The 24,786-nt window shown below is 36.7% G+C and overlaps 1 long non-coding RNA gene across 1 annotated transcript in view; it reads right to left on the bottom strand.

Moving 5' to 3' along the window:
- Positions 1-934: 934 nt before the first annotated feature.
- Positions 935-24,786, bottom strand: part of LOC140712670 (uncharacterized) — a 134,097-nt gene continuing 110,245 nt past the window's right edge. The window contains exon 3 of the long non-coding RNA XR_012094384.1: positions 935-1,426. This is a non-coding gene — a long non-coding RNA (uncharacterized lncRNA). The remainder of the gene's footprint in view (positions 1,427-24,786) is intronic.

Here is a 24,786-nt window from a genome sequence, read left to right as displayed (position 1 = left end):
TGCTTACAATGGACCCATCTGGATAATTCAAGATGCTCTTTCCCTCTCAAGACCTTTAATTTAATCACATCTGCAAAGTTCTGTTTGCCATGTAAGGTAACGTATTCACAAGTTTCCAGGAATCGATTGTGGACATTTTTGTGGAGCCATTAGTCTGCCTGCCACATCAGGCAATGTTAATGCTACTGGCCCAGGGACCACCCTGTGCATATCACCGGTTATAGATCACTGTAAAGACCAAGCTCCCTCTGCCTTGGATTCTGTTTGCCTCACCATGCCATCCCCTTAGCCTTATCATCCAAAGATTCTACAGAAGTGATTCTCTTTGTGTGGACTGGAAGCCCCTTTCCTTGGTACTCATGTATATCCCACAAGCAGTTTCACTTGAATATAGGAAATTTTGTGCTGTGTCGAAGGCAGCTGAAATGCTAATCTATCAGACCACTTGTTATGGTTTTTAATTTTATCTATGTTTTACCACAGCAAAAATCTTTTCTTTGATTATATGATATTTTGCTTTTTTCTGAGTTAGACAAATTCCAAAATAGGTTTTGAAGCTCTCTAAAGTGTTTCCAGGACTAAATGAGTTTCAAAGATCACACCACTTAAAGCAGGAATGATAATATGCTAGAATTATCTACTATAAACACTTTGCTCACATTTTTATCTTTTATTTTCCTAAAAGACTTTGATTATTTTTTCTTGTAGTGTGTATATGTTAATGTGGGTATTTATTCTGGCATTTAAATATGCCTTGACTGTAAAAAAAAAAAAATCATTACTTTCCTATTAATGATTCTAAGAGGGGTATAATTGTTGTTAATCAGTTAAGTTGATTAAAACTGAAGGTTTAAAAATAAATATATTATCTGGCCTCTTATGTCACCTTATGTAATAGCACAATTTTAGACTCTATGGTATATGTGTGTCTATGTCCATATCACAACATATCCCCTATCTGAAAGGGCAGGAAATACATCTTTAAATTTAATGTCTACCTATTTTCCCTCCTTAGCATGCTCAGGAGCTATTGTGGTTTTAACCTTTATTAGGAATTCTTTCTCAATTGACTCACACATGGTATGGTTAAAAATTTCAGGGAGTTTGCCACATTTTGTTTGGGAGAACTAGGGATGTTAAGGGTTAAAAAGGACTCTAGAATCTTAATACATGCCATAATGTATTACTGTTTTATAATCAGCTGTTACATGTAGTTATGGAGTTAAAGTTTCACACTTTGTTAAGTGAGCCCTTTAGTAATCTTCTATCAGTCTTTATATTCCAGAATATTTAGAATCCCTTTGGATATAAACACTTTATTCATTTCTTCCTCTGAGTCATGCTCCCACACCAATACAGCAGCAGATGTCCAGGACAGTGTGGTCTCGTTTGCACCACTGTGTTCAACACTGGTAGTGGTTGCTATCTGGAAAAAAAAAAAAATTAGCCACATTTTACTCTCAACTTGTATCAGTAATTTGGGTTTTCATGAGTTTGGTGTGTTGGTTCGTTATGCATGGCATAAAAATAAAAAGTACAAGTCTTTTCTATTTTTTCCAAATGAAAGATAAATTGGATTTAGAAGCTCATGTCTGACTAAATGCTTTTGTCCACAGAGCTGTTAACAATGGAAAATACCTAAGTATGGAAGGGAAGTAAAAGTAAATGGACCTCATTAAAACTTCCGAGGGATACCTCTGGCTATTTGACTTCCTCCCATACAGGGGGGAAAAGTTCAAAAAGTAAGGAAAGTCCCAGGCTGTTGTCAACAAAACTATCACAAGACATTTTTGAAGGATTTTAGGTTTGTCATGTCTGAATTAACTTTTGAATGAAAAATAAATTTGTGTTAACTTTATTTAAACAGAAAATTGTATAATAAATCTGCAAAATCAATCATTCACAGTATAAGACTCTTCAGAGGAGAAAGGGTTATGGGTGTGTGTAAAATCTCTCTTATTTTTTAACAAATATTTTTGCTAAATTTATCTATGTTGCTCTGTGAATTCATTGATTCTATTGCTATTTTTCAAATGAGTTAGTATATGTGATTTTAGATTGTTTTTAGTTGTTTAAAAAATACATTTTAGGGAAGTTTCCCATCTTGTGAAGTTGTAGATGTTACTGTGGAATAGTTGTCATTTTCTATTGCTAAAACTAATATCAATATGTTTACTTTAAAAATCAATGTTTTTATGAAATGCCAGAATTATAGATGTGCTTATATATTGAAACTTTAGTAAAAGAGACTCAGTAATGTGCATTTATTACCCTCTTTCTATTACATTTAAAGCAGATATTTTCTGAATATTTTTTAGATTTAAAGACACTTGCTCCTCCTGAATTATTTTAGTCCATCTCCAGGGAGTTCTTCTGTTGCCGACTTATCGGATGTGAGACAATTTACATGCTATAAAAATAAGTGAAAGTAATGTGATGTGTCAGATTTCTAGTGGCGTATGAGTCATCATCCTGTTGGCATGGCATGAAGTTTCATAGAAAAACAATCTTATATTATTGCTGAAAATTAATTAAAATTAAAGCCTTTTTTATAAAAGAAAAAACATGATAGATTTAATTCCTAACTAAAAATGAAAAGCTTTTGTCTCTTAGTATGCTTCTATATGAAAATTGTTCTTCCTCTCTCTATTACTTATTAGTTAATATATATTTATTAAGCACTTGCTATGGATAAGATTGGGCACTCGGTAATGAAATTGCAAGGAGTAATAGATAACCAAGAATCTATAGATTGTAACTTATCATTGACAGAAGAATGATACACATACAAAGAGTGCTAAGAAAGTTCAAGGAAAAAGGAGATAATATCCAACTAGGGCTTAGAAGGAAAGCTTAAAAAGATTCCAGCAAAGAAACCACCACTTGAATGTAATATCATAATACAAAAACAGGCAGAGAACAAAAAAATTGCACAGCTAATATTTACCCTACTTCTACTATGGGCATTAAGCCACATTAGGAGACTAAAGAAAATGTTATCTATTTATATTGATACATTTTCTTCCAAAAAGTTAAAATTATCAATAAGTCCACTTAAATTATGGATTCATATTTAATATTATTAATGATAACCCTTTGTTTAACTGTAAATTATGCCTTTTGCTTTGAATTAATGATAATATCCAGATACCAGTAAGACAAATTTTTAAATTTAATCTTATCTCAATTTTCCAAATGTATATTGTAGTGTGTCATTTGAAATATTTATATATAAATTATATCTAGATGATGATGAGTATAAATACTTAGAAATAAGTAAATATGCATATATTAGCAGGTGTGTGCTAAAAAATATTTTGCTGATAAATGGAGAATGATCACTATAATTTGGTTCTTTTTCCAAAGCAAAAGATATGCTTCTTTTCCCAACATCAGTCAAACCTCTCTTATCATTCAGCTCTTTCAGAAAGCTCGAACTTCTTAATCCCTTGCTAGATTACAAGTGAACAGAATTGATTGCTGTCTATCACCATTTCCTAGGACATATGCGGTGTTCTTTAAGCCGTGACTCCTAAAGTCCTTCTCCCTAAAATGTTCGTGACCTTAATTGGCCTACAGATAATTGATATTTTATATTATGCTAATTATTTATTTGTGCTGTCTTATATCCTCCAAAGGTCTGTCCTCATACCTACCAATTCAGTCTGTAAAATGTTAGAGACGAAGAGCTGAGTCACTGGAGCTTTGTGGACAGTTATAGTTAATGAGAATTCACCAACACATGTACATTTTAATACCCATGGAGCTCTATAGAGTTTGTTTCCTGTACAAGTCATTGCTTTCTCCTGTATAAATGCACAACTTTTCAGTTAGGGGGCATATTACAGAGGGAAGGGATCAACATGTGATGTGTGTGATGGAAACCACAGTGCTATCATTTCCTGAACATCTATTTTATGTAACATAGTTAATGATGACAGCAAAATCCAAAATATCCCTTTTTACTATGTGCAAAGATGGATCTTCGTAGCCATGTATTTTGTATGTTTAAAAGGACATGTGAACAGTGTTTCCAGGAGAATGAGGCAGAAGCTGCACCAGGGTAGTAGATCCCTCAGCTTGACGTGGAAAATGTAAAAATCTCAGGCACCACACCATATCTCCTGAACCAGAACCTCAAGAAGCAGGGCCCAGGAATCTGCATTTCAACAAGCTCTCAGATGATTCTTATGTACACTAAAGTTTGGGAAGCACTTTTGGAAAAGAAATAGTGATTTAGGTTGCCTCTTCAGAATAGATGTGAAATTTTTCCAAATTCTCCGGGAAACTATGTCAAAGGGTTCCTATGAGCCTCCATGACTCACTGATGCATTTTAAAGCTAAAAATGAGTTATTCACATAATATTTCACAGCAGTGAAGAATGACATTGTGATTTCTCAAATTGGTGGCAAATAAATCCAGATCAAACTGTATTTTGTGGAAATATATTTGATGAACAAATAAAATACAAAAATGGTTAAGTGTGACCCATGAAGAAAAGCAGATTAGTCTGTACTAATGACCACAACTATGATAAAATAATGGACTGGACAGTAATGCTTAACTAAAGCTACTTATGCTTTTGTTTTTCTCTCAAAGAAGAAAACCATACCTCTTCTGAGAAAGGTGAATCTAGATACCAGATATAGGAGGGAAAAGAAGGCCTTAGTAATGAGACGTCTAAAAGTTAAATCAATAGGAGTTAAATATTTTCAAAACTAATTTTGTCAGTACTGTTCATAAAACTACAGGCCCAAGCTTGTTTACATGTGAATCAGGTTTAGCTTGTTAATTGGTATTTGGCATTTGTTTCTTCTTGAAACAGTAAGATGCCTAGACAGGGCTGTATGAGAGAGAGCAAGAGACAGAGGAGAGAAACAGCAGTGCTTAACCGCTTACTAACACTGATCCTATTTACTGTGTGTCAGTTTGTCATCCTTGGTTGAACAAGGAAAATATGCCATGTAGAAACTGATAGCCTCTTTCCCTGAATTAAGCATGTTTGTATACAACCATTTACATTTTCAGCAGGGAATGGCAAAATTTATGCCACTTGTTATGTATTGTATCTAATTCAGACTCTAGCAATCTAAGGGCTGTTTATAGTTTCATGAAAATAAATATTGCCCAATGTGAGAAATAAGATTAGCTATCCTCTCATAGCACAGCTGCCCTAGTGGACCATGCAGCTTAATGTAGTAGATGGAAATCAGGAAACTGGTTCTACCCCCAGCTGTACCTTTAACTTCTCACTTAACCTCTCAGAGTTTTATTTTTTCCGATACTTAAAACTAAGGTATTAAATGATTGTTAAAAATGCTATGATTCTGTAAACACTGACAGTGATCACTTTTGGGGCACAATGACAGGGAGGCCTGGCCAGGAAGGATCTGATTTAGATCTAAGTCCAAGAGAAATTCAAAATCCAAAATTTAATCACTTATCAAATGAAAATTATTCAGGAACATAGTGCTAAATTCTGATTTAGAATTTCTTCTAAATCATACTCAACAGTGGAAAATTGAAAGTTTTCCCTCTTAGATCTGGTAAGAAAAGGATGCCCACTCTTGCCCTGCCATTCAACATAGTACTGAAAGTCGAAGACACAGCAATGAGGTAAGAGGAAGAAATCATAGTCATCCAAATTGGAAAGTAAGAAGTTAAATTTTCCCTGTTTGCAGTTAGCATAATCTTATAGGTAGAAAACTCCAAAGATTCCACTAAAATACTGTTAGAACTGATAAATTCAGTAAAAGTACAGAATACAAAATCAACATACAAAAATCAGTAGCCTTTCTACAAATTAACAACAAACTATCCAAAAGGAAATTAAGAAAACAATTCCATTTACAATAGCTACAAAACTATTAGGAATAAATCTAACCAAGGAGGTAAAACACTTATACAGTGAAAACTGTAAAATATTGAAGAAGGAAAATTAAAAAGGCATAAATGAATAGAATAATACCCTGTGTTCATTGATTGGAAAAGTTAATATTGTCAAAATATCCATATTACCCAAAGCACTCTACAGATTCAATACAATCCTTGTCAGAATTTTAAAGACATTTATTACAGAAATAGAAAAAACAATCCCAACATTAATATGGAGCCAAAAAAAGACCCCAAATAACCAAAGCAATCTTGAGCAAAAAGAACAAAGCTGGAGTTGTCACATTATCTGACTTTAAAATATACTACAAAGCTATTCAATTAATTTTTTACAGAGGTGCCCCAAACACAAAGCAGGAGGAACAGTCTCTTCAATAAATGATGTTGGAAAAACTGGCTATTCATATGGAAAAGAACAGCATTAAAACCTTGTCTCACGATGTATACAAAAAATCAACTTAAAATGGATTCAAAACTTAAATGTAAGACCTAAAGCTATAAAATTACTAGAAGAAAACATAGTAGAAAGGCTCCATGACATTGACCTAGGCAATAACTTTTTTAATATGGCCCCCAAAGCCCAAAATAGACACGATTGTTACCCAAAAGGCAACGAAAGCAAAAATAGACAAATGGGATTACATCAAACTAAAAACACTTCTACACAGCAAAGAAAACAACACAGCGAAGAGAAAACTTATAGAATGGGAGAATATATTTGCAAACCATACGTCTGATCAGGAGTAAGTTAATATCCAAAATATGTAAGGAATTCAAGCAACTTAATAGCAAGAAAACAACCCAATTTAAAAATTAACAAAGGAGCTGAATAGACATTTTCCAAGAGAAGACTTACAAATGGGCAGCAGATATATTTTTAAAATGCTTGTTACTAGTAATCAAAGAAATGCAAACTAAAACCACAATGAGATATCATCTCACACCTCTCAGAATGGCTAGCATCAAAAAGATAAAAGATAAGTTTTGGCAAGGATGTGGGGAAAAGGAAATCTTTGTATACATCAGGTGAGAATGTAAATTAGTACAGCCATCATGAAAAAGAGTATAGAGACTCTTCAAAAACTTAGAACTACCATATGATCCAGAAATCTCACTATTGAGTATATACCCAAAGGATATAAAATCAGTATATCAAAGAGATATCTGCACTCACTTGTTCATTCCAGCATTATTCACATTAGCCAAGATATGAAATCAACCTAAATGTTTATCAATAAATGAATAGATAACAATGTTTGGTATATATCCAGCCATTAAGAAGAAAATCCTGTCATTTGAGATGACATGGATGAACATCAGGATCAATACGCTAAGTAAAATAAGCCAAGCACAGAAAGATAAATACCCCAGGTCTCACTTATACATGAGATCTAAAAAAGTTGAACTCATAGTAGAGAGTAGAATGGTGGTTACCAGAGGCTGGTGGCAGAGATAGAAGGTTGAGGAGATGTTGGTCAAAGGATACAAAATTTTAGTTAGATAGAAGGAATAAATTCAAACCTATTGTACAACACAGTGACTCACCCTTTACTTATTTCTTAGCTATTCCTCCTCCAGGTTATCAGACTCGGTCACAGAATTCTGGTGTTTGAGTTCCCAAGCCAAGTGCATCCACTGTCCGTCCTGCACACTGACTGGGGAATACCAGATTTTAGATGGGGGTGGGGGTGGAGTAGAAAAGAGCAGTAGTCTTCATGATTTTCCTGAATTTCTTTCTTTTGCCACCTAAACTCAGCTATTACCTTTCAAGGCAGTTTTTCTATTAATATAATAGTATACTTTCATTTTAATTCCATTTGTAAACTTATCTAAATCTTACCCAGTAATATTAAAAATTTTTTTTTTAACATAACTGGTATATTATTGAAAGTCAATTAACCCTGGATATGTGGGTTTATTTTTGGACTACAGTCATTCCTGTTTTATAAACCTCCTATTTTTATTTATTTATTTATATTTTTTTTCTAAAAACAAACAAAAAACAAATGGGATACATGTGAGAACGTGCAGGTTTGTTACATAGGTATACGCGTGTCATGGTGGTTTGCTGCACCTATTGACCCATCCTCTTAAGTTCCCTCCCCTCACCCCCACTGCCCAACAGGCCCTGTCATGTTGCTCCCCTCTCTGTGTGCATGTGTTCTCAATGTTTGACTCCCACTTATGAGTGAGAACAGGTGGTGTCTGGTTTGCTGTTCGTGTGTTAGTTTGCTGAGGATAATGGCTTCCAGCTTCATCTATGTCCCTGAAAAGGACATGATCTCATTCCTTTGTATGACTGCATGGTATTCTATGGTGTGTATGTACCACATTTTCTTTATCCAGTCTATCATTGATGGGGATTTGGGTTGGTTCCATGTTTTTGCTATTGTAAATAGTGCTGTAATAAACATACATGTGCATGTGTCTTCATAGTACAATGATTTATATTCTTTAGTTATATACCCAGTAATGGAATTGCTGGGTCTATTTCTGGCTCTAGATCCTTGAGGAATTGCCATACTGTCTTCCACTGTGGTTGAACTAATCTACATTCCTACCAACAGTGTAAAAGTGTTCCTATTTATCCACAGCCTCACCAGCATCTGTTGTTTCCTGACTTTTTAATAATCACCATTCTGACTGGTGTGAGATGGTATCTCATTGTGGTTTTGATTTGCTTTTTTCTGATGATCAGTGATGTTCAGCTTTTTTTCATATGTTCGTTGGCTGTGTAAATATCTTCCTTTTGTAGTAGGACAAGCCACAAACAAAACCCTCAGACACTGAGTTAAAGAAGGAAGGGCTTTATTCGGCCGGGAGCATTGGCAAGACTCCTGTCTCAAGAGCCAAGCTCTCTGAGTGAGCAATTCCTGTCCTTTTTAAGGGCTCACAACTCTAAGAGGGTCTGCTTGAGAGGATTATGATTGATTGAGCAAGCAGGGGGTACGTAACTGGGGACTGCATGCACTGGTAATTAGAACGGAACAGAATAGGACAGGGATTTTCACAGTGCTTTTCTATACAATGTCTGTAATCTATAGATAACATAACCGATTAGGTCAAGGGTTGATCTTTAACTACCAGGTCCAGGGTGTGGCACTGGGCTGTCTGCTTGTGGATTTCATTTCTGCCTTTTAGTTTTTACTTCTTCTTTCTTTGGAGGCAGAAATTGGGCATAAGACAATATGAGGGGTGGTCTCTTCCCTTACTTTGAGAAATGTCTGTTCATATCCTTTGCCCACTTTTTGATGAGGTTGTTTTTTTTCTTGTAAAAATGGTTAAGTACCTTGTAAATTCTGAATATTAGACGTTTGTCAGATGGGTAGATTGCAAAAATTTTCTCCCATTCCATAGGCTGCTTGTTCACTCTGATAGTTTCTTTTGCTGTGCCGATGCTCTTTAGTGTAATTAGATCCCATTTGTTGATTTTGGCCTTTTTTTTTTTTTTTTTTTTTTTTTGAGACAGTCTCACTCTGTCACCCAGGCTGGAGTGCTGTGGCATGATCACTGCAACCTCTGCCTCCCAGGTTCAAGCAGTTCTCCTATCTCAGCCTCCCTAGTAGCTGGGACTACAGGTGCACACAACCACACCTACCTAATTTTTGTATTTTTAGTAGAGACAGGGTTTTACTGTATTGGTCAGGCTGATCTCAAACTCCTGACCTCAAATGATCCACCCACCTCGGCCTCCCAAAGTGCTGGGATTACAGGTATGAGTCACTGTGCCCGACCCAATTTTGTCTTTTGTTGCAATTGCTTTTGGTGTTTTTGTCATGAAATCTTTGCCCATGCTTATACCCTGAATGGTATTGCCTAGGAGTTCTTATAGGGTTTTTATGGTTTGGGGTTTCACATTTAAGTCTTTAATCCATCTCGAGTTAATTTTTGTATAACGTGTAAGGAAGGGGTCCAGTTTCAGTTTTCTCCATATGGCTAACCAGTTTTCCCAGCATCATTTACCAAATAGGAGATGCTTTCTTCATTACTTGTTTCTGTCAGATTTGTCAAAGATCAGATGGTTGTAGATGTGTGGTCTTATTTCTGAGGTCCATGTTCTGCTCTATTGATCTATATGTTTATTTTGGTAATAATACCATGCTGTTTTGGTTACCATAGCCCTGTAGTATAGTTTGAAGTTAGGTAGCATAACGACTCCAACTTTGTTCTTTTGGCTTAGGATTTTCTTGGCTATATGGGGTCTTCTTTGATTCCGTATTAAATTTAAAATAGTTTTTATTTTTAATCCTGCAAAGAATCTCAATGGTAGTTTGATGGGAATAGCATTGAATCTATAAATTACTTTGGACAGTATGGCCATTTTCATGATACTGATTCTTCCTATCCATGAAGATAGAATGTTTCTTCATTTATTTGTGTCCTCTCTTATTTCCTTGAGCAGTGGTTTGTAGTTCTGCTTGAAGAGGTCATTCATATCCCTTGTTAGCTGTATTCCTAGGTGTTTTATTCTCTTTGTAGTGATTGTGAATAGGGGTTCATTCATGATTTGGCTTTCTGCTTGCCTATTGTTGGTGTAATGGAATGCTTGTGATTTTTGCACATTGATTTTGTATCCTGAGACTTTGCTGAAGTTGCTTATCAGTTCAAGACGTTTTGGGGCTGAGATGATGGGTTTTTTTAAATATAAAATCATGTCATCTGCAAACAGTAACAACTTGGCTTCCTCTCTTCCTTTTTGAATACCCTTTATTTCTTTCTCTTGCCTGACTGCCCTGGCCAGAACTTCCAATACTATGTTGAATAGGAGTGGTGAAAGAGGACATCCTGGTCTCCTACTGGTTTTCAAAGGGAATGCTTCCAGCTCTTGCCCATTCAATAGGATATTGGCTGTGGGTTTGTCATAAAGAGTTCTTATTATTTTTAGGTATGTTCCATCAATATATAGTTTATTGAGAGTTTTTAGCATGAATTTTATCAAAGACCTTTTCTGCATCTATTGAGATAATCATGTGGTTTTTGTCTTTGGTTCTGTTTATCTGATGGATTAGGTTTATTGATTTGCATATGTTTAACCAGCCTTGCATCCCAGAGATGAAACCAACTTGATCGTGGTGGATAAGTTTTTTGATGTGCTGCTGGATTCAGTTTGCTAGTATTTTATTGAGGATTTTTGCATCAATGTTCATTGGGGATATTGGTCTGAAGTTTTCGTTTTTTTGTTGTATCTCTACTTAGTTTTGGTATCGGGATGATGCTGGCTTCATAAAATGAGTTAGGGAGGAGTCCCTCATTTTCAATTGTTTGAAATAGTTTCAGAAAGAGTGGTACCAGCTTCTCCTTTTGTTTCTGGTACAATTCAGCCGTGAATCTGTCTGCTCCTGGGCTTTTTTGGTTGGTAGGCTATTAATTACTGCCTGAATTTCAGAGCTTGTTATTGGTTTATTCAGGGATTCAACTTCTTCCTGATTTAGTGTTGGTAGAGTGTATGCATCCAGGAATTTATCCATTTCTTCTAGATTTTCTAGTTTATTTGCATAGAGGTATTTCTAGTATTAACTGATGGTAGTTTGTATTTTCATGTGGTCACAGTGGTGATATCCCCTTTATCATTTTTTATTGTGTCTATTTGATTCTTCTTTTTCTTCTTTTTTATTAGTCTAGCTAGTGGTCTATCTATTTTGTTAATTTTTTCAAAAACCCAGCTCCTGGATTCAGTGATTTTTTTTTTTTTTTTTTTGGAGGGGTTTTTGTGTATCTCCTTCAATTCTTCTCTGATCTTAGTTATTTCTTGTCTTCTGCTAGCTTTTGGATTAGTTTGCTCTTGCCTCTCTAGCTCTTTTAATTGTGATGTTAGGGTATCAATTTGAGATCTTTCTAGCTTTCTAATGTAGGCATTTAGCGCTGTAAATTTCCCTCTTAACACTACTTTAGCTGTGTCCCAGAGATTCTGGTACATTGTCTCTTTGTTCTCATTGGTTTCAAAGAACTTCTTGATTTCTGCCTTAATTTCATTATTTACCTGGGAGTCATTCAGGAGCAGGTTGTTCAATTTCCATGAAATTATGTGGTTTTGAGTGAGCTTCTTAATCTTGAGTTCTAATTTCATTTCACTATAGTCTGAGAGACTGTTCGTTATGATTTCAGTTATTTTGCATTCTCTGAGGAGCGTTTTACTTCCAATGATGTGGTTGATTTTAGAATAAGTGCCATGTGGCACTGAGAAGAATGTATATTCTGTTGATTTGGGGTAGAAAGTTCTATAGATGTCTACTAGGTCCACTTGATACAGAGCAGAGTTCAAGTCCTGAATATCCTTGTTAATTTTCTGCCTTGTTGATCTAATACTGACAGTGAGAAGTCTCCCACTATTATTATGTGGGAGGCTAAGTCTCTTTGTAGGTCTGTAAGAACTTGTTTTATGAATCTAGGTACTCCTGTATTAGAGGTATATATATTTAGAATAGTTTGCTCTTCTTGTTCAATTGTTCCCTTAACCATTATGTAATGCCTTTTTTTGTCTTTTTTTATTTTTGTTGGTTTAAAATGTGTTTTGTCAGAGACTAGTATTGCAACCCCTGCTTTTTTTTCTTCTTCTTCTTCTTTACATTTGCTTGGGAAATTTCCTCCACCCTTTATTTTGAGCCTATGTGTGTCTTTGGATGTGAGATGGGTCTCCTGAATACAGCACACTGATGGGTCTTGACTCCTTACCCAATTTGCCAGTCTGTATCTTCTGATTGGGGCATTTAGCTGTTTTACATTTAAGGTTAGTATTGTTAAGTGTGAATTTGATCTTGTCATCATGATGCTATTTGGTGATTTTGCACACTAGTTGATGCAGTTTATTTGTAGTGTCATTGGTCTTTACGTTTTGGTGTGTTTTTGCAGTAGCTGGTACTGGTTTTTCCTTTCCATATTTAGTGCTTCTTTCAGGATCTCTTGCAGGGCAGGCCTGGTGGTAACGGAATCTCTTAGCATTTGCTTGTCTGGAAAGGATTTTATTTCTCTACTTATGAAGCTTAGTTTGGCTGGATATGAAATTATGGGTTGAAAATTCTTTAAGAATGTCAAATATTGGCCCCCAATTTCTTCTAGCTTGTAGAGTTTCTCCTGAGAGGTCTGCTGTTAGTCTGATGGGCTTCACTTTGTAGGTGACCTGGCCTTTCTCTCTGACTGCCCTTAACAATTTTTCCTTTATTTTGACCTTGCAGAAACTGATGATTATGTGTCTTGGGGTTGATCTTCTTGTAGAGTATCTTAATGGTGTTCTCTGTATTTCCTGAATTTGCATGTTGGCCTGTCTTGCTAGGTTGGGGAAGTTCTCCTGGATAATATCCTGAAGCGTGTTTTCCAGCCTTGTTTCCATTCTCTGCATCTCCTTCTGGTACTCCAGTCAATCATAGGTTCAGTTATTTTATGAAGTCCCATATTTCTTGGAGACTTTGTTCATTCCTTTTCATTATTTTTTTCTCTATTCTCATCTGCATGTCTTATTTCAGCAAGGTGGTCTTCAAATTCTGATATCCTTTCTTCACTTGGTGGATTCAGCTGTGGATACTTGATGTTTCATGAAGTCATCATGCTGTGTTTTTCAGCTCCATCAGGTCGTTTATGTTCCTCTCGAAACTGGTTATTCTAGTTAGCAATTCCTCTAACCTTGTATCAAGGTTCTTAGCTTCTTTGCATTGGGTTAGAACATGATCCTTTGGCTTATCATAGTATTTTATTACCCATCTTCTTAAGCCTACTTCTGTCAATTGTCCATCTGATCCTCCATCCAATTCTGCACCCTTGATGGAGAGACGCTGTGATCATTTGGAGAAGAGACACTCTGGTCTTTTGAATTTTTGGCATTTTTTCATTGATTCTTTCTCCTCTTCATGAGTTTCTCTAGTTTTGGTCTTCGAGGCTGCTGACCCTTGGATGGGGTTTTTGTGGGGACCTTATTGTTGTTGTTGATGATGTTTTTGTTGTCACTTTCTGCTTGTTTGTTTTTCTTTCAATAGTCAGGTCCCTCTTCTGCAGGGCTGCTGCAGTTTGCTGGGGGTTTACTCAGGCCCTATTCATCTGATTTGCTCCCATGCCTGGAGATGTCACTCAAGGAGACTGGAGAGTGCAAAGATGGATGCCTGCTCCTTCTTCTGGGATCTCTGACCTCAAAGGGGCTAGAAACTGATGCCAGTAGGGTCACTGCTGTATAGGGTATCTGACGACGCTTGTTGAAGCGTCTCACCCATTTGGGTGGTGCAGGGAGCAGGACCCATTTAAGGAAGCACTTTATCCCTTGGTGGAGGGGGTGTGTTTCACTGAGGGGAAACCATCTCATCTGGGCTGCCTGGATTCCTTAGAACTACCAGGAGGAGAGGCTAAGTCTGCTGATCCTCAGAGACTGTGGCCACCCCTCCTGCTAGGGACTCAGGCCCAGGGAGATCCAAATTCTGTCCCTGAGCCTCTGGCTGAAGCTATTGGGCTTCCTGCAGGGAAGCACCCCCCTACCCCCACCCCAATGAGGAAGGATGGGTCAGGGTCATGCCTGAAGAGACACTGGCTGCAAACTACTACAGCTGGTGTGTTGGACTGTGGAGATGAGTCTTGGGACCAAGCCGTCCAGCCTCCCTGGCTTCAGCAGGGGAAAAGCACAGCCTGGAGCTGTAGAAATGGGTGCCACCCTTCCCCCGCCCAGGGAGCTCAACGTGTTAGGCAGTTGCCAGTCCCATTGCTGGCTGCTGTCCCTCCCTCAAGAAACACGAACAGCTTAGACAGCAGACAGCTGCAGCTGTGGTGCTCACGGTCTCCCTTCACCCCCAGGAGTTTGGTGGGCTTAAGCAGATTCCAGAGCTGAGCGTTGGGACGGTAGGCCCTGGTGGTGTGGGTTCGTGAGTGGGATCTTCCAATCCGTGGGTCCCGCAGTTCCATGGAAAAAGCACAGTTTCCGCAGCTGAGTAACATCCTCACTCACCACCTCCCTTGGCTGGGGTAGGGTGTTCCCCTGCCCTGCGTGGCACTCAGCTGGGCCACAGCACCACACTGCTCTTCCTTCTCTCCGTGGGTCACACCAGCTTTCTAGTCAATTTTGATGAGAGAACCTGGCTACCTTGGTTGCTGGTGAAGGATTCATACACTTATTTATTTATTTATTTATTTATTATTTTCCATAGGAAGCTCCAAATGCCGCTGCTTCTAGTCTGCTGTTTTGGTCCTACCCCCCTCCATTTGTTTTTTTTTTTTAACTTTCTAATAACGTAGTTTAGGACAAAAGGCAAAGTCTTTGATGTCAGACATACTTAAGTTTTAATTGCTAATTGAGGTTATTTGGGCAAGTTTCACAATCTCTCTGAGACTCTATTTTCTCATCTATAAATTGGGGATTATTATTATTGGGTTGCTAAATATATGGTAGACTATGACTGGGGGAAAAACATGCAAGTATTTAGCTGTGGCACCACCAACATTTCCTTGACAGAGATATGTAGATCCTTGACCATCTATGGCCTGTGCTATGAACTGAATGTTTGTGTCTTCTCAAAATGAATGTGTTGAAGCCCTAACCCACAATGTGACTGTGTTTAGGGACTGGGTCTGCGATAAGGTGATGAAGGCTAAATGAGATCATAAGGGTGAGGTCCTAATTTGATAGGACTGGTGTTCTTACAAGAAAAGGATGAAACACCAGAGTGCTCTCACCATCATGTAAGCACCAAGTGAAAAGGCAACCATCTGCAAGCCAAGAAAAAGGCCCTCACTGGGAGTTGAACCATACCTTGATCTTCGGCTCCTTAGCCTCCAGAACTGGGAGAAAACAAAGTTGTGTTGTTTAAGCCACCTGGTCTACGATATGTTGTTATAGCAGCCCAAGGTGACTAAGTTAGCCTCTCCACCAATTTATGGTATAAAAGGCAGTGCAGCCATGTCTCTGAGCTGGTAAACTTCTCACTATGCACTGGTTGCAGCAGCTACTGAATTTTGACCATACTCCAGGAGAAGGAGGAGTCACTGAGGACAGTATCCACTTCCTTTATCTTGTATATTTTTGGTTTTTTGCACTAATTTTTGGTTTGATAGTGGAAACACTTTAAGCCAAGTCCCCATCATCATTCTTCCAATTTTTTGAACATAAATCAGCCCTTTGTGGACTAGCCTAGTCAAATGTCTTAAAGGAGGTAATTTTTTTTAATTCAAATTTAGGTGCAGAAAAATATCACATGACCTCTTTTTACCTAAAATCAAATGAAATATGATTCTGGGCTTCCATCACACCAGGTGTTTAGGTAGTTTAGTCACTGGAATTATTGCTTCTCCCACTCTTTCTGCCCTGGAACAGTTCCCAGGATCTTAAACAGAACATTACACTAAGGTGAGGCCTCCCAATTTCCATATGCACTAGTCACTACTAAAATTTTCATTATCTGAACCTGCAGGGTCCTTCAAGTTGATGATTCTGCTTTGACATTAAATGTAGTGAATGGAATCTTTGATGAGTCCTAGTAGCACAGACCACCCTTGTAACTTGCTGTAAGTCCTGATACTCTCTTAGGGTATCCAAAGGGTATGAGGCTCAGAGTCATAATTTTTATTCCCTTTCAGCTCCCAAGAGGATTCTCCTCTCTTCCCTTGAACTCAAGGACCTCCTCGGGGTACCCAACCCTTTCCCTACTCCTTTGGATATGATTTAGTGGGACCCCCCATAATGTAGACCTTGAAAAGCAAAATCCAGAAAAAGAATGCAGTTGACTTTCCATATCTTTGGGTTCTGTATCCATGGATTCAACCACCTGAGGATCAAAAATATTTGGAAAAATAATTACATCTGTACTGGACATGTATAGACTTTTTCTTGTCATTATTCCCTAAATAGTATAATACAGTTATTTATGTAGTATTTACATTGTCATAGGACCTATAAGTAATCTAGAGATGATTTTAAGTACAAAGAAGGATATGCAAATATGCCATTTTGTAGCAAGGACTTGAGCATCCTTGGATTTTGCTATCTGCAAGAGGTCCAGAACCAATCCCCCAAGGATACAGAAATTTCCAGACAATTCTGCTTTGGAACTTTCTTCACAAATCCTTCCCTTGACAAAGTCTTGGCTGTTACTTAGTGGAGAAAGAAGAACAGAAAAATTAATTTAGAACAAAACACAAATATCTCCATAAACTTCTGTATACATAGAGAGAGTAGCAATTGGAATATATTACAAGCTAAGGAAATGTTATTTTCTTTCTTCCTATTCTTTATTTTTTTCCCATTTTTCCCCAAAATGGTACATCGATTAGCTTGAAGGCAAAAAAAAAAAAAATAGTGGGGGGTAGGGGGCTTAATCTTAGCTGGCAAAAAAAAAAAAAAAAAAAGAAAGAAAAAAGGAGGGGGGAGGCCTAATCTTAGTTTAGTTAATCTTAATAGTGACCAGGTTAAATAACACTTTAATATATTAAGGTAATATTAAAAGATAGCTCTTGTCTGTCTTCATTGACTCTTTTCCCAACAGATTTCCAGACCTTGCTACATGCAAAACCCAGTGCAATGAGGAGTCTGAAGCCTCGTTTTTGATGTTCACTGCTGTCAGCTTTTAATTTTCACTTTTCACTCTTCCCTTTGCCACTTTTCCCTCTTCCCTTTGCCACATCTAGGTAAGCTGATAAGAAAGTCTGGGTGCTTCCTCCTTTGGCATCTGTGAGAGAACCAAACCACATAAACCTCTGTTCACCCACGGGAACTCTCACCCAAGCCCCATCCCCTAGCCACAAAAACAAAACCCAAAACAAATAAAACACAGTTTATTCTCTTTCCTTTTCCTCTTAAGCCATTTTGAACATGTTTAAAAGATTTGCCCTAATCTCCCCCAGAGACCTCAAAAATGTAAGTAATACAACTTTTCATACCCTGTTGGTGTATGTGGTATCATCAGTCTTGATGTTGGAACCACATTTTGGGTGGCAGTATATCTGCCTCTGTAGGTAACCATAACACTCACAAAGAAGATGCAACTCAGAGAGGGGGTGGGAGGAGAAAGAAAGAGAACGCCAAATTATGTAATTTAAATTACAAAATAAGTTATTGAAATTTAAAGCACACAATAGTTTTGAATCCAAAACAAGTTTGATATGCATGTCCTATGCTATTTGATTGTAAGAATCCAGAACCTGGCAACTTAGAAATTAAAATTTATACCTTGGCCTCTAGACTATGAAAAAGCACTAGATACTATAAAAACCTTTTTTTCTACCCCAATCAAAATTCCAATCGGCAGATGGAATGAAGAATTTTAGGAATGAAAGGCACTCTACTTGTTCAGCCCCGGGGGATTTAATCCCAGGGAGTTGTGATAGAATCACCCATTGAGATTAAGGGGCTTCTTCCTCAGTGTTCAGGGTGTAGTCCAAGGAACGTGCCTCTAAGCGAAGTCTCACCTAACATGGCACTAGAAAAATATGCACCTGCCACTGCCACCCTTGTGTAGCATGGACATAGCAGCTGACAGAGAAGCAAAGATGAAAGGTAAGTAGCCAAGGAAAAGCTGGGAAATTTGAAGGGTCAGAGAGATCTGGGATGAGGCCAATTAACATGCACTGTAGCATTAACCCCTAAATACCAGTGACTTACAACAATAAATACTTTTTTCTCACTCAAGGATCTTCAGGTCAGCTGTGGTGGGTCTGTTCTAGGCTGTTAGTCAAGTTCAGGTTTACTTGGCATGTTTTCTCCATGCAAGGGCTAGTGACATAGTTTGGATATTTGTCCCTGCCCAAATCTCATGTTGAAATGTAATCCTCAATGTTGGATGTGGAGCCCGGTGGGAGGTGTTTGGATCATGGGTGTGGATGCCTCATGCCTTGATGCTGTCTTCATGGTAGTGAGTTCTCACAAGATCTGGTCATTTAAAAGTGTGTGGCACCTCTCCCCCCAAATCCCCCTGCCCCCACCAATTTTCTGTCTCTTGCTCCTACTTTTACCATTTGATACGAGCTCCTGCTTCACCTTCCACCATGAGTAAAAGCTCCCTGAGGCCCCCAGAAGCCAAGCAGTGTTGGTGCTGTGATTCCTATACAGCCTGCAGAACTGTGAACCAATTTAACCTCTTTTCTTTATGAATTACCCACCCAGTCTCAGGTATTTATTTATAGCAATGCAAGAACGGCCTAACATAGGCTGAAGGGACAGCTGCTAACTTAGGCATGCTGTCCTTCTGATGAAGGGTGAGTGCAAGCAAGATAGAAGAAACTCACAAATCTCCCATGTAGATCTGACATATGGTCACTTCTCTCCATGTTCCATTGGACAAAAATATAATCAAAAGGTTTCCAGAAAATACAATCATATAATAATTAGAAAATTGGGCACATTCCAGAAAAAAAAAATCACAGAAATAATCCACTGATGATTCTTAGATATATTTCCTGAGAAATTTTCTGTGGATTTGTATAGTAGTTGAGATTGTATTATGCATGTAGTTTTACTTTTTTCCTTTTGTCCACAGTAAATATGAACTATACTTTTCCTAATTACTTGTCCTTGGGGACAAGCAATCACTTCTAATTGTTTCTAATTTTTAGATTATATCTTGCTGCATAAACATCTTTTTTTTTTTTTTTTTTTTTTTTTTTTTTTTTTTTTTTTGAGACAAGGTCTCATTCTGTCACCCAGGTCACCCAGGCTGGAGTTCAGTGGTGTGATCTTGGCTCACTGCAGCTTCAACCTCCTGGATTCAAGCCATCCTCCCACCTCAATCTCCCAAGTAGCTGGGACTACAGGTGTGTGCCATCACACCTGACTAATTTTTGTATTTTTAGTAGAAACAGGATTTCACCACATTGCCCAGGCTGGTCTGGAACTCCTGAGCAAAAATGATCTGCCTGCCTTAGCCTCCCAAAGTGCTAGGAATACAGGCATGAGCCACTATGTTCAGCCTTGCATAAACATCTTTATGCGTGAAACTACAAATCATGAATCTGAAGTAAAATTAAATAATCAGTTTCAACTTCCAAGGAATTTGAAAGTCCATCTATTAGGTTGAACTGTATGAAATTACTGATACTTGACAATGGACCTTCAAAAACAGCAATTTCATATATTTCAAACAAAATAAATGTACATTATTGTGCTACATAATGACATTTCAGTCAACAATGGATTGCATATACAACAGTGGTCCCATCAGATTATAATAGAGTGAAACATTCCTGTTGAAATCATCCCTATACATTTTATTAAATTAATCAAGGAAGAAAGGAAGGGTAGAAATGAAAATAAACCGAGCTGCAGCACATTCAGCATTAACCATCAGGTCAGAGTGCTCTCTGACCCACTACCTCACAGTCGTTTGCCCCAGAGTTACATGGACCCCATCTCAAGGTTATAGTCCCCCTTAACTGCTCTAAAGATAACAACTTAAGCATTGTGAGGCATTAAGTTTTCCATTCAAGATATTCTTTCAGATCCTGCCTACTGGCAAAACAAATGTTAAAGAATGCAATTTCCACATTCTATTGATTTCATTCTCCTTGCCCCAGTTAATCAATGACCCCAAATTTTCCGGCCCCATGCTCTCCATGACCACCTTAAAAACTCCAGCCCAAAACTCCTTGAGAAGACAGGTTTGTGGGTTCCTCCCATCTCCTTGCTCAGCTGCCCTGCAACTATTAAACTTTCTCTGCTGCAAATCCTGCTGACTCAATGTATTGGGATGTTACTGTGCAGTGGGCATGCAAACCTGTGGTCCTGTAACACTATTACCTAGTACCCTATAAACATCATAACGTGCAATGTGTTACTCACATGTTTGTGGCGATACTGGTGTAAAGAAACTTCCTGCACTGCCAGTCATATAAAAGTACAGCACAATTCTGTGCAGTACATAACACTTGACAATTATAATAAATTGCTCTGTTACTGGTGAATGTATTTATTATAGTTTTATTGTTATTTTAGAGTGTACCCTTTCTACTTATTAAAAACAATTTTCTGTAAAATAGTATGCTGTGTTACCCTGTCAACAGCCTCATTCATCTCAATGTTTACCTGGTCTCTTGATTGCATCATTTTCTCTTACGTTTGGTTTAAGTATTATTATAAAACAGTCAAAAATTTAAAAAAAAATTAAAGAGTTTATAAAGTAAAAATATTACAGTAAGCTAAGGTTAATTTATTATTGAAGAAAGAATTTTTTTGTAAATTCAGGGTAGCCTATGTGTAGTGTTTATGAAATCTACAGAAGTGTAAAGTAATATACTAGGCCTTCCCATTCACTCAGCACTCATTCATTGACTCACCAAGAGCAACTTCCAGTCCTGCAAGCTTCATTCATGGTGAGTTCTCTATACCGTTGTATCATTTTTTATATCTTTCATATAATATTTTTAGTCTTTCTATGTTTACATATATTTAGATACACAAATATTTACCATTGTGCTACCATATTCAGTACAGTAATAGGCTGTACAGATTTGTAGCCTATGAACAAAAGGCTATATGATATTGCCTAGGTGTGCAGTGGGCTATACCATCTAGGTTTGTGTAAGTACACCCTGTGATGTTCAGACAGCAATGAAATCACCAATGACACATTTATTAGAACATATCCCAATTATTAAGGGATTTGTGACTGTATTTTAGAATGTTCTTATGCCTTAATTTCATCTCATGATTATCTCTCTTTAATTAAATCTGTTTTCTTAAGCATGAATATTATAAATTAAAGTCAACTCATTTGTTTGCTTTTCTGTTTCCTTTGACTTGTATTTAACCACAGATTTTGTTTAATCAAGTTTTACAACACATAAACTTAATAAATGTAATCTACAGTGTTTTGCCATGGGTTGGCAGAAGTGAGTGACCTTTGAGATATAACCAATTCGTTATAGGGAGGAAAATTGACACTTAAAATGTTGATAAAATGAGGCTATTTTTTGAACATTAAGATATGGGATCGATTTTCTTAAAAAAGATTTTATGACCAGAATAGATAAGAAATGCTAGTGTGTCTTCTAACTCTGTTTAATTTAAATGCCCTATTTTGACAAAGGCAGCTATCCTGAATTGTCACTGCACCATATGAAAACACATACATATAAGTATTTTGTTTTGTCTACCTAAATGTTATTGTTGTAATATTTTTGCCTCATTACATTCATATATATTACTAATGCAGTAGAAGGATTGGAAAACGTGCAATTTATAATTTACTCATACTACCAAAATAAGTTTTAATATAAATAAATTGAGAAAAAATAATTATATTTAAATATTTTTATTTAAGAAATAGCTAAAATATATAGTCAGCAAAATTTTATGATCTATTAGAATACCCCTCTGGGTATATTCTAAGTATTAATATGTATTGTTCATTATACTTGTTTATATATATATATTATGTTTTTAGTTATTCCTTAAAAACAGTTTTACAAGAAGCAAATTTGCCAACACATATTTTACTTATGAATTATTACTAGGTTTGTTTGTAACAGATAAATGTAGCTTACTCTACTGAACTAAAAGGGAATCTAAAGTAGGAAAAGTTCTCAAGGCCTTATAAATGTCTACAGGCTGGAAAAGTAGGATAAATACAAATATTGCTTACATTGACTTCTGTGGCAATATTTTTAAGGGAGACTCTTTAACAAAGGGTAAATATATAAAGAGGCTTTGAATAGTTTTTTAGTCAGACATATAATGCTTTGGTGTTCTGGCATCACCATTACCAATATTTGTGTAGTACTTTTAGCTTTAAAATAGTGTATCATTCAATTTTTTATATGATCCCAGAAATGGTGTGTTTTCCACACTCACAGAATCAATGTTATAGGATAAGAAGAGGCCTCAGATATTCTTTAATCCAATAGCCTAATTTCACACCTGAGGAAACTGAGTCTCAAAACATTGACACCATTTGTCCTTATCATTGTTGAAAGATTAAATTTATTGATAAATCTCAGCTGATTTCTACAGTTTATCTCAACAATGAGACCGTGCAATATAAAAACAGAAGTGCTAGCAGAGTTGCAAGACAACATACAGGACACCAGATAAATTTGAATTTCAGATAAACAATAATTTTTTTAGCATACATAGTTTCTATACAATATTTCATATATACTAAAAAATTATTCTTTGCTTATCTAATTCAAAATTAACTGGGTATACTGAGCTTTTATCTGCTGAATCTGGTGACCCTACAACAAGGGTTGTTGCAAATAGCCTATATTAAATCAAAACATTAAAATGCTTTTGTTTCAAAGCTTCAGACAAAAGTCTGTTGAAATCCAGTATTTCATCCATTAGATGAATCAGCTTCTTTTTTCTAAGCTCATTTTCAGAAAAATAACCTGTTAATTTTGAGGTTATAAAGCACCTTTATACAGCACCATTGCTGTATAAAGGAATAATAAAAAGATACAATTTGATATATTTTTGATAACACATACAAACTGGCTAATTAGAAATGACATTAAAAAAGCACAAAAGTGTTAATATTGCCCATTGGTAGCTCTGATGCAATTTTGAAGGGGAAATTACATTTTATTCAGTGCTTACTATGTACCGGTCACAAAATCTCTTTGAGAAAGGCATTATTATTCTAATTTCAGAGATGAGAAAGCAGAGCTGCCTGGAAATGAAATAACTTGCCATTTATTCCACCGAGGGGTGGAATTAGGTCTCCAAAATCAATCCATTTGGAGTCAAAAGCTTATGGTCTTTCTCCTGAATTAGACGATTTGATGAAAAAGGAATTTGGAAACATTATTTGTTGCCTTCTCAACATTTATCCACTTACTCCTCCATATTCTCTTTGTCCAATATCTTCTTTGCCAACTGAATACTGATTTTTTTTCAGTTCCTCAGGAAAGGCCCTTATCCTCAACTCTGGCTGTATATTCTGACAGTTTAAATCATCATAGTAATTTTTCCTTTGTTAGTGATTAGACTAGGGTAGTTAGTCGTTTGAAAACTTCAGTGTATGTCAAAATTACTTGGAGGGCTTGTTAAGTTACAGATTGTTGGATCCCAACCTGACCTTCTAATTCAGGAAGTGTCACATGAGGTGGGAGATTTTGCATTCCTAACAAGTTCCCAGTGAAGGTGATGATGCTGATAGGGACCATGATTTGAGAATCACTATTTTAGGGGTAGCTCTGTGACCAGTTGTGGCCAACGCGATGAGAGAAGTCTTCTGGGAATTGTTTCCTCATGATTCAAAGACAATACATTTTCTTATTACTTGAAATTATTTGTACCATGCTCTTCTAAAGTAATCCTACTTGATGCAAGAGAATTAGAAGTTATTATCCAAGTTATCACTTGTAAGTCTTAGCTGCTCATGAGATGATTGATTTGCTAATCTATATTTCATTATAGATTAGCAAATCCTGTGGCATGTATGTTTACAAAATATTTAGCTTCTTTGTTAGAGGTAGTTATCACATTAAAAGGCTATTATAAACATGTCTATCATAGGTAGCCAAAATAAATAGAATATATTACTTTGTCACAAAAATCCTATTGTTAGGCTGTGCAGTATATTGAACACATGCTCTGAAATGTGCATCTCTAGACATCTAGTTTGTTTTGTGGGCGGTTAAAGGGTTTCGGCACTAGACGGTGAACATATTTTATTTAGTAGCTAAGTATTGCCGACCAAGGATTTCCAGGCATTCTGCAGGCATTCGAAAACATATATACTCAATATAGTTACTTTGAGGTTATTTTAATGAAAATATTGTAATCACATGGTTTACATGATCTATTCTTAAAATACATTAAGTATAGTAGTTGTATTTGAAACAAGAATCAAGGCAAACCTAAACTCATCCAGGAATGCTCATCATTTTAGCTGAATGAATATGTGGCTTCACATGCTGTTTAGTTTCTGTGCAAGAAATGCTGACCACTGCTGCTCTTTCTGACTCTGCTAACACCAATGTCAAGGTTTGCTTTG

Source organism: Chlorocebus sabaeus, chromosome 10 (genome assembly GCF_047675955.1).
Source record: "Chlorocebus sabaeus isolate Y175 chromosome 10, mChlSab1.0.hap1, whole genome shotgun sequence".
NCBI lineage: Eukaryota > Metazoa > Chordata > Mammalia > Primates > Cercopithecidae > Chlorocebus > Chlorocebus sabaeus.
This window is presented reverse-complemented; position numbering and strand designations above follow the sequence as displayed.